Source organism: Nanorana parkeri, unplaced genomic scaffold (genome assembly GCF_000935625.1).
Source record: "Nanorana parkeri isolate BGI_ZX_2015 unplaced genomic scaffold, ASM93562v1 scaffold3807, whole genome shotgun sequence".
NCBI lineage: Eukaryota > Metazoa > Chordata > Amphibia > Anura > Dicroglossidae > Nanorana > Nanorana parkeri.
The window spans coordinates 16,651-25,978 of record NW_017310075.1 but is presented as its reverse complement, the minus strand read 5'-3'; the positions used below and the strand labels follow the sequence as shown (position 1 = coordinate 25,978).

Sequence of the window (9,328 nt, the reverse complement as noted above, 5' to 3'; positions counted from 1 at the left end):
GGATCCGCCCAGCTGCGTGAGTGACAGCTGGCTCCGCCTATCTAGAGGCAGAGCCAGCTGTACCCGCCCCCTCCCCCGTCCGTTCCTCCAGTCAGTGCTGGAGGATCGGAGCGGGGAGGGGGGAATCTAGCCCCTCCCCGTCACGGCAGAGAGCAGTGACAGGATCGAGAGGTGAGCAAACCCGGTATGTGTTCTCTCACCTCCCGATTTACTGAGCCGACCTGTGACAGTCTCATTGTCACAGGTCGGCTCTAACTATGTGGTGAGTGACAAGCCCCTCCCCCCTCATAGTTCTCCTTTAAACTATCACTCACAAGGATTGTTGTGGTATCTGCAGTGTGGTCACATATATTCGGCTCACCTGTATAGGTACCTGTGCTCGGTACCGTGACATCTCCCTCCCGTACACATCTACTAGCAGTTATATACAGTACAGGTTTATGTCTGCGAAGGTTCATTCCTCCGGGTCATTCCTCCGGGTCATTCCTCCGGGTCATTCCTCCGGGTCATTCCTCGGGGTCATTCCTCCGGGTCATTCCTGTAATAGGTCCGGGCAGGTGGACTCGCTGTATTATTCTTGAAGACGTTTCACTCGTCATCCGACCAGCTCTCCCCATTCAGAACGACTTGTACAGAAATCCTCTGGGAATAAATACGGTGAATGTCGCTCCGATCCTCGTCATCTGTTAGTCGCCGCCAGGCGTTGATGTCATTTGCATAATTGGAGTCCAGGAGGTGTTATTAACCTGCCCAGAGAGAGGTGCTAAAACATCCCTTGTCTGCCACATACAATGCTGTATAACACGTCTGGGCAGGTTAATAACACCTCCTGGACTCCAATTATGCAAATGACATCAACGCCTGGCTGTGACTAACAGATTATTACATAAGGCCCGGAAACAATTACTGAATGAACGTGTGCGGCGGATCCATTTCCCAGCGGAGGCCTTAGAACATGCGATCAGTCAGCTAGAAGAGAGGCTGATCCTTCAGCTAGCCGCTGGGTTTTCTCCTTACAACATTCATGGAACTCGGTCCCCTTCGGCAGACCGTTCTCCCCCCTCCGGACGTGTGTTGGGCTGTGCCGAGCCCCATGCGTTCTGCGCTTCGCCTGCTGTACGGGGTATTGTGAATAGCGCATATAGCCTTTTGGTCGCTTCTCGGCCTTTTGGCTAAGGTCAAGTGTAGTATCTGTTCTTATCAGTTGCCGGGGGAGACAGGACGCCGCCGTCTATTGGAGAGGTGGATGTGTCCTAATTGGTGGGTGCCGGAAGAGGTTCAGTCCCTGCTGGATGTGTCAGACCCGTAGGTATCGGGTTGACCACCGTGGGGAGGGACCTTGGATGGCACTACCTTCTCATGGGAATGGGTGCCTGCTTGGTCTGGCTGGAGGGTTGGGGGGCGGCGGAGCCCGTGGTGCTGTGCCCCCTGGGGGTGGCGTCCCAGGGGTGCCAGAGAATCACATTGGGTGTAGGACCCCAACACTGATTCACTGACACATGGACACGGCACTTAAGCAGTTACTGCACATCGCCTCTAGGGCCGGCCTTATGGCTAGTCCGGGGCAATATTTTTGCACTGCGGCCCCTAAGGCCTGGCAGCGTGGAGCGCTGGCACTTCGGTTTTTATTCATGCACGATTGGCACTTTTTGACTCTCACAGATGACGGAGGGTGCGGGTACCTTTGGGGCCTGTTCTTGAAGTGGGGCAGGAGGTTCTGTGACCTACAAATGGGCCCCTCTGCCTTCTCCCACCTGTGGGGGGGTCTCTCTTCGGGAGATTCCCCCCAACTTTGGGTGTCCTTATGTAATGAAGAACCATTATTTCTCGTGCCTCCAGAAGGTTCCTTGTGATGATTCGGGGTTAACATGCGACCACACCTCGTGTTTTATATCTCAGGGCGTGTATTGGTGTTCCGGGATTGTTGCAGCACCTCCCGGCATTTTAATGTAAGGAAGTCAATTATCACAACTCTGTTGTCACCAATTTTACAAGTTTATTGTGAAATTGGGGAAAATATCTGAACACAACAACACGTTTCTTCCTCCAGATCAGAATATAAAAACCATCCACCGATCAGAGAGCCGACATATTCCCTCCAGACCGCAGACATGAGACTGACCGCACTGACCCTATCCATCCTCCTGGGGGCGCTACTCCTCCAAGTGGAGTCTGCAGGTAAGTGACGCTCTTCTATGGCTGTAGCACTTCAACAAATCTGCTGAAAAACATATAGATTGAAATGTGTTTTTATCTTTTCTGGGTACTGGTGACTCTTCGGGTCGGGTCGGGTCGGTTGGTTGGATTGGGCATTACATAGTATTAGAGGCTAAATAAAGACACGGGTCCATCAGGATCATCCTGTATAGTGTGTGTGAGTGTACGAGACATTCTTGTGATTCCCATAGCCCGGTATATTCTGTGAATTGAAGCTGTCAATGCCTTCTTCTGATACAATTGTCCGTGGCAGTGAATTCCACATTTTTACCGCTCTCACAGTAAAGAACCCCTTTAAAGTAACTCTACAGAATGTATCTTATTTGTGTATCACTCGGATCCTCCAATCTTCTCTGACACTGTTCTTCCTTCTGGAGGGGGGCTACGTCTGTTCCCCATGAGACGTAGCCCCACTGTCCTTCCTTCATGGAGGGGGAGGGTCAGACTTAAGATTGTCCATAAATAATAATTTGCATGAAATGACCCCAAAACCTGGAAGTGCCCCGGACCTGGAATGTGAGATTGTAGAAGGAGATGATGAGATGTGTATAGAAGGTGTTCCCGGGAGACACTGATAACGGTAAATGTCTTTCCTTGCAGCGGTGAAGACCGGCACCTGCCCCGTGGTGTACACCTTTGCCCCCTGTGTGCTCCCCATCCCCAAGAAATGCAACTTTGACTCGAATTGTCCCGGCAAACAGAAGTGCTGCGAGGTCGGCTGCGCTATTCGATGCTCGGACCCCTGGGGTAAGTGGACGGCGGTGAGGATGGAATACTAGACCACGTTATGTGTGAGGGTGGAACTGGCGGCGTCTGCATTGGTCAAAGCGGCCAATCGGATCCTCTCAGAGCTGAATCTGACCTCCGACCTCCAACACCTGACACTGAGGAATGTCCTGTCAGGGGTGAGCGGGGTGAGCAGTCTCTGATAGAATTTATTTTATAATATTTTATGTTTTTTTCAAAATTTAAATTTTACATTTTATAATGTTTTTATAGCTTTGTTTTGTTTTGCCTCTAACACTAAAACTGTCTGTGACGGTTCTCATTCCTCCGGGTCACATGGTATATCTGTAAGAATTAAGTCAAGGGAACTCGACTTGCCGTATTTTTCTTCCAGTGAAACATCTTCTAGAACAATAGACGGTCCAGTCGCTTTGACCTAATTTTTGCAGATCTACTAAATAAACTTGTTTTTATCTTTGGTGACATTCCCCCCACAATCACTCCGCTCCTCCTTAGTTGGGAGGTCTGACCACATGCGTGTTGGAGGTCGGTGACCCAACGTCAGTCCATGCTTTGCCCATGCAGAACAGAACCTCATTGCCGCCTCATACACCGGCCTTCCCTGCGCTCTGTTCAGGAGTAGAAGTGACAGGAAAGTCACCGGAATCATGACTTGCACAGGGCTATGGACACCCCATCGCACAGCACCTATTGGCCCAGTGATGTCACATGCTCCTCCATGCCTGGAAGTACCAGATGGTTTCTTCTAGCTCCCGGGAGTGGGGGAGAGAGGATGAGAGTCTGGTGACTGTGGTGCTTTGCTCTGCATGGGGGGAACAGATTCAGTGCTCGGCTCAGCTGGTGGTGGACATGTTCAGGAGAAAGCAATGGCCGCCCCTGTAGTGCTCTCAGTGTGAAGGGAACATGGCTGATTTGGGGTATGAGGCACAGAAGATGACCCCACATATCACTGTTACTGCTCTGCCATGTGCCATGTGTAACATGAAATGTCTCTCCATCCAGCCCCAGCACCACCACCCATCAAGCCGGGGAAGTGTCCCGTATCTCCGATACCCATCGTCCCCTGCTCTCTGAAGACACCCAAGGAGGATCGCCACTGTACCTATGACCGGGACTGTAAGGGGAAACAGAAGTGCTGCCCGTTTGCCTGTCAGTATTCGTGCACAGACCCCGCAGGTAGGAGGTGCAGGATGGTTCTTCTCCACGTTTTGCTTCTCGCCGTCTTGAATTTCTCTTTTCTTCTTCCACTGAAATTGCCGCATTTATAAAACAGGATGTGGAGAAGGAACATGCGGGGATGATTTTGGTGCTATAACGGGGACATATGTTGGGTTTGACTTATCTAAATCTCTGTAGAGAGAATGGATCTCAGAAACTTGTCTGGAAAATTGGCCATTTGGTTCAAATTAAAGGAAGAAAACATGGAGCTCAATTTTTATTTTCCAAAATTCTGCACCTTGTTACTCGGGATGGTCCGGTGTCTCTGGCTCGCTGGTCTGCAGATCTACATGGACACCTGAATATGGGGTCAGAAGACTCGTTTCAGGTCATGGGTTTTGTTTTTTTCTAACGGTTAGACTTGACCAGTTGACGGTCAGACTCCAAACTCTCCTCAATCTTTGGTAGACCCCCCGAACTTTCAGGAGGGTCCATCGTTTTGTAAACATTGTTCCTTGACTGCAGGTTTCATAGTCTAGGTAACTTCAAACCCGAGTCCTACAAACTTGAGGATATGAGAAGAACGACCATAAGCGGATCTCCTTCAGTGACTACTGCTTGTCGTTATAATAACCAGCAGACCTGGAGACGGGTCGGCTGAACTCTTCTTCTCTTTTCAACTCTTCTTCTTCTCCTGTGATGGACATCCTCTTTAGCCGGTGGGGGGTTCAGATACTATGAGGACAGCCAAGCAGGGCTGACAGGAAAAGGTGGAGAACTCTTTATACATAGACGCAGAAGCTGGAAGTGTGACCAGGAGCTATAACTTTACATCAAGGGGCCCTATAACATAACCATTACGGGGCCCTCTATCTCTTTAATATCAATTGCAAAAGCCTCCTAGTGATACAGAATACAAATTGCTTTGCAAGTAATCCATATACAGGCGCCACATGTATCAAATGCTACCTGACAGCCAACATTCTGGGCCCCATAGGAGGAGCTTTGTCTATGGTTACACCTTTTGGGTGATCTATTATAGTGCAGTCTTCACTGGCCACTCCACCTGACACTACCGAGACATGTCTCCTCCTGTGTGAGCCCAGTTGTTGGGTAACCTGCATGGAGGCATGATGAGGGGCAGGGTGGAAGAGGATCATTGCGTTTACTCATCTAAAAGGAGCTCTTCTGATACTCCTCATTGATTTCAATGTTTCCCTCCTCGAGACCAGAAGCATTGGTTCTCCCCCGCCTCCCATGGCCACTACAAAGCCAGATGATGGTGTCGCCCTCTCCAGATGGATTCTCCATAATATAGAATAAGGACCTTATGATGGAGTTCAGCTGTGAGAAGGTGACCCCTGGGAGGGGGAGGGGCAACAATGAATTACTGGGGGGGGAATCTCACCATTGGGGGAGAGGGGAGGACAAGCTGCAGGAGGGAACTTGGATATGAGGAGCTGGACAAACTGAGATGCAGCTTTTGGTCCATTTCATAGTCCTTCTTGATGACCTGGTGACCGGCATTGTGATAGGAGGGTATTGCTCATGTATGTTTTCCATTTTCTTCCCATCAGGAGTGAAGTTGCAGTAGAACTGGACACGGGAGAAGTCACCCAGATATTCTAGAAGATGATGGAACTACTAACATTTGTCTGTCCATCACCCTGGTGATGACTTAACCAATAAACTGCCATTTAAATCTGCAGCACTGAGATGTTTGGGGGTTTTTGTTATATAGACGAGTATCGCATCACACCAGGTGGGCAGGGCCGGATTTACTCTCTGCTGCCCCAAGGCCAGGTTTCTCAATGCACCCTACAGACCAGCAGGCTGCATACAAGTGACATTGCCGAGATCACTTGTAGACAACCAGGGGCGGCTTCCCCGCTGTACATTTAGCTCTGCTTGCCCAAAGCAGATTAAATATAGAAAACTACCCACCCGGTGCCTGGAACTGCATGTCCGGGGCATCGGGAGATAGGAATTCTACACCCCTGCTGCCCCCTCTACTCCCTGCTGCCCCGAGGCCAGGCCTTGATTGGCCTTGTGGGAAATCCAGCCCTGCAGGTGGGTCAAAGTGTACAAATACCACTTGTACAATGTCCATGAAACCAACAAATCCGCACAGAGATATGTGATCGCTTCCACACTGGGCACCAGATGATGTTCCAGTACTGACAGTCCTCACTCTGTCCCACCTATGTGCCTTCTCCCCCAATATGTTTATTTAAATTAAGGGCAATGCACTTTGCTAGGGAGCAGAAGGTCTTGGGAGAAGAGAAGATGGTTTTGGTGATAATGAGATGCGGTGATGTAGCTCTTTGCAAAATTATGAATGGTTTGGTAAACTGAGCACCATGCAAGGATTGGCAGAGAAAAGTGAGGGATGGAGGCCAGTGGATGGATTGGCAGAGAAGGGTGGATTCAGGGGATCCCTGGAGAGGGGAGTGTAATGTGTTTGGGGGTCACAGAGACACTGTCACTGACCAGACCGGGTCTCTTTCAGGCTGAACTCCGGGATCAGCAGACATTGTCCTCATACAAGAGTCATGTGTATCCCTCTGGAATCTTGGTGAGCTTTGTGTATTCCAGATCTCTGCAGTCATCCAGTATAGCCCTGATCTGCGGGGGCGGGGGGGTCACATGAGATGACCCTCTCCAATCAGCTGCCACTGCCTACCTATAGGTTAAAGACCTTGTCCCCAGGCATGTTCCTCTGAAGATACAACGCTAATCTCATGCACCAGAGTTTGGGAGAGGTATGGTGGATCTCAGCTGCGGTCCTAACTACCGGCTTAGGCGGTTGTCAGGCTATAATCCCAGGCGGTTCTGTCAATCACAAGTTGGAGCTTCCTGTAATAAAGACCGCTCACTGCTGCTCCCTCTCATTGTGCAGGGGGACTGGTCTAGTATCTGCCCCTTCCTGTAGTGGGTGGGGCCTGCTGGGTGACACCAGTATACTTCATTATTCCTATGAGTGTCACTCCCCCAATTATACTAGTGCAGTGCACCCGGCATATGGGTTGGTATGGACGGAGAGCCATAATGGCAGTGTCCTCCTTCAGCAGGATAATGCGCCCGGCCACACTGCACACATGGGGGAAGAATGGTTTGAGGAACAACATGGAGTTTGAGGTGATGACTCCGCCTCCAAATTTTCCAGATCTCCGTCCAATCGATCATCTGTGGGATGTGATGTGCTGGAAGAACAAGTCCGATCCATGAAGGCCGATCACCTCACAACTTACAGGACTTCAAGGCTCTGCTACTGATGGCTTGGTGCCAGATACCACAGCACACCTTCAGAGGTCTAGAGGAGTCCATGCCTGGGGGGGGGTCAGGAGAAGGGGGACCTCCTCAATATTAGAATGTTATGGCTGATCAGTGTACATCCCAATATAGAGCCATTTATCCAACTGTCCATCCAGAGCCGCCATTTATAGACCGGATACATCCTAAATATAGAGCCATTTATCCAACTGTCCCTCCAGAGCCGCCATTTATAGACCGGATACATCCTAAATATAGAGCCATTTATCCAACTGTCCCCCCAGAGCCGCCATTTATAGACCAGACACATCCTAAATATAGAGCCATTTATCCAACTGTCCACCCAGAGTCGCCGGTTTCCATGGAGACATGAATAGTTACAGGGAATGTATAGACAATGATTCCTCTGCCAGTTTGTATTTTGCCATCTGTGTTCTGTTGGAGACATTTCCTCTCACTTCCTGTCTCAGAGATGTGACAGGAAGTGAGAGGAAATCTCCTCTGGTCAGACAGATACAATGTTTCCAATGGAAGATTTCCTCCTCACTATATCTCTAGATGACAATGGTGAATATATTATAATCTCTCATTGGTGGAGATCGCAGATACTAGTATCAGGTGATGTGAGCTCAGACTGCGATTAACCCTCCGCGCTCCCCTATACCCGTCCTGTAGACTTTTCCATGAGGGATCCCCCCGGCTCACACCCCTGGTAATACATCCTCCATGTACACGGGGGTGGGGGAGGGGAGGGGGTCTCTGGACTCTGGGGGTCAGATGGAACGTGTATTGCAATGTATGAACAATCCTTTCCCAGAGGTGAGGAAGGCAGAGCAGCAGCACGCGGAGGGTTAATTGTGGGAATTAGGGATTGACATGTGATCACACCCCTCCCCCATGGCCTCCTGGGGTATATATATCGGAGGTGTGGGTCAGTATACAGGAGTGATTGCAGCTGTCCAGGTAATGGAGTGCAGGGAGGTGACTGGAAGACGGCGACAATGTGACCAGATTATTGTCATTTCTTATTTATTCCATTCAGATAGAAAACCCGACCAGAGAGCCGATCCCTCCCCTCCCCCGACATGAGACTGACCGCCGCGCTGACCCCATCCATCCTCCTGGGGGCGCTACTCCTCCATGTGGTGACTGCAGGTAAGTGACACTCCTCTATGGCTACTAGTCATGTCTATAGCTCTTCGAGGTTCTTGGTTTCAGGATTGTATTCCCCATTGATGAGTTTATAAATTCCAGTCGCGTCTCTTCTGAAGGAGTATTCGGAACGTCCCATTGCACCCCAGACCAGAATCCCAGTACACATAGTCCAGGGGGAGCTGGAATGAGCTGCGGGTGGATAGGGATGGGCCCCGGGTGTGCCGGGCCTCGGGTGTGGTTCTCAGACATCCCGCCTAAGACAAGGTGACCAAAACTGAGCCCCGCCCCCCAGATGTGGCCCTACCAGTGTTCTATAAAGTGATAGAATTATATGTCTGTCCCTGGAATAGATCTTTTTTTTATACAAGACACTATTCTACTCTCAGATTGGAGCTCGGCATTGCATGATGTTGTGTGGTCTATACCCCATATACTCTCTACCCCAACCTGTCCGTCTGTCTCCGGCCTTGACTGCCTTTAGGCGTTCCCTTAAGACTTATCTCTTCAGGGAAACCGATCCCACCTCCAACCTAACCACTCAACCATCACGTTCATCCCCACACACAGCTCCCTCCTCATGTATCACTGGCCCCTCTCCTTTTAGATTGTAAGCCCTCAGGGGCAGGGCCCTCCTTACCATCTTGTCCTGAATTGTATTGTGATTATAATGTCCTCATATTGTAAAGTGCTGCACACACTGTTGGCGCTTTATAAATCCTGTATTATTATAATATGAGGACCCCCAAGTCTTTCCCCATCTCTGATTTCCCCAGCAGAG

General features: G+C 50.1%; 1 long non-coding RNA gene across 1 annotated transcript in view; it reads right to left on the bottom strand.

Moving 5' to 3' along the window:
* Nucleotides 1–2,102: 2,102 nt before the first annotated feature.
* Nucleotides 2,103–9,328, bottom strand: part of LOC108803504 — a 17,455-nt gene continuing 10,229 nt past the window's right edge. The window contains exons 2-3 of the long non-coding RNA XR_001942287.1: nucleotides 4,674–4,680; nucleotides 2,103–2,188 (exon numbers count right to left, since the gene is read on the bottom strand). This is a non-coding gene — a long non-coding RNA (uncharacterized LOC108803504). The remainder of the gene's footprint in view (nucleotides 2,189–4,673; nucleotides 4,681–9,328) is intronic.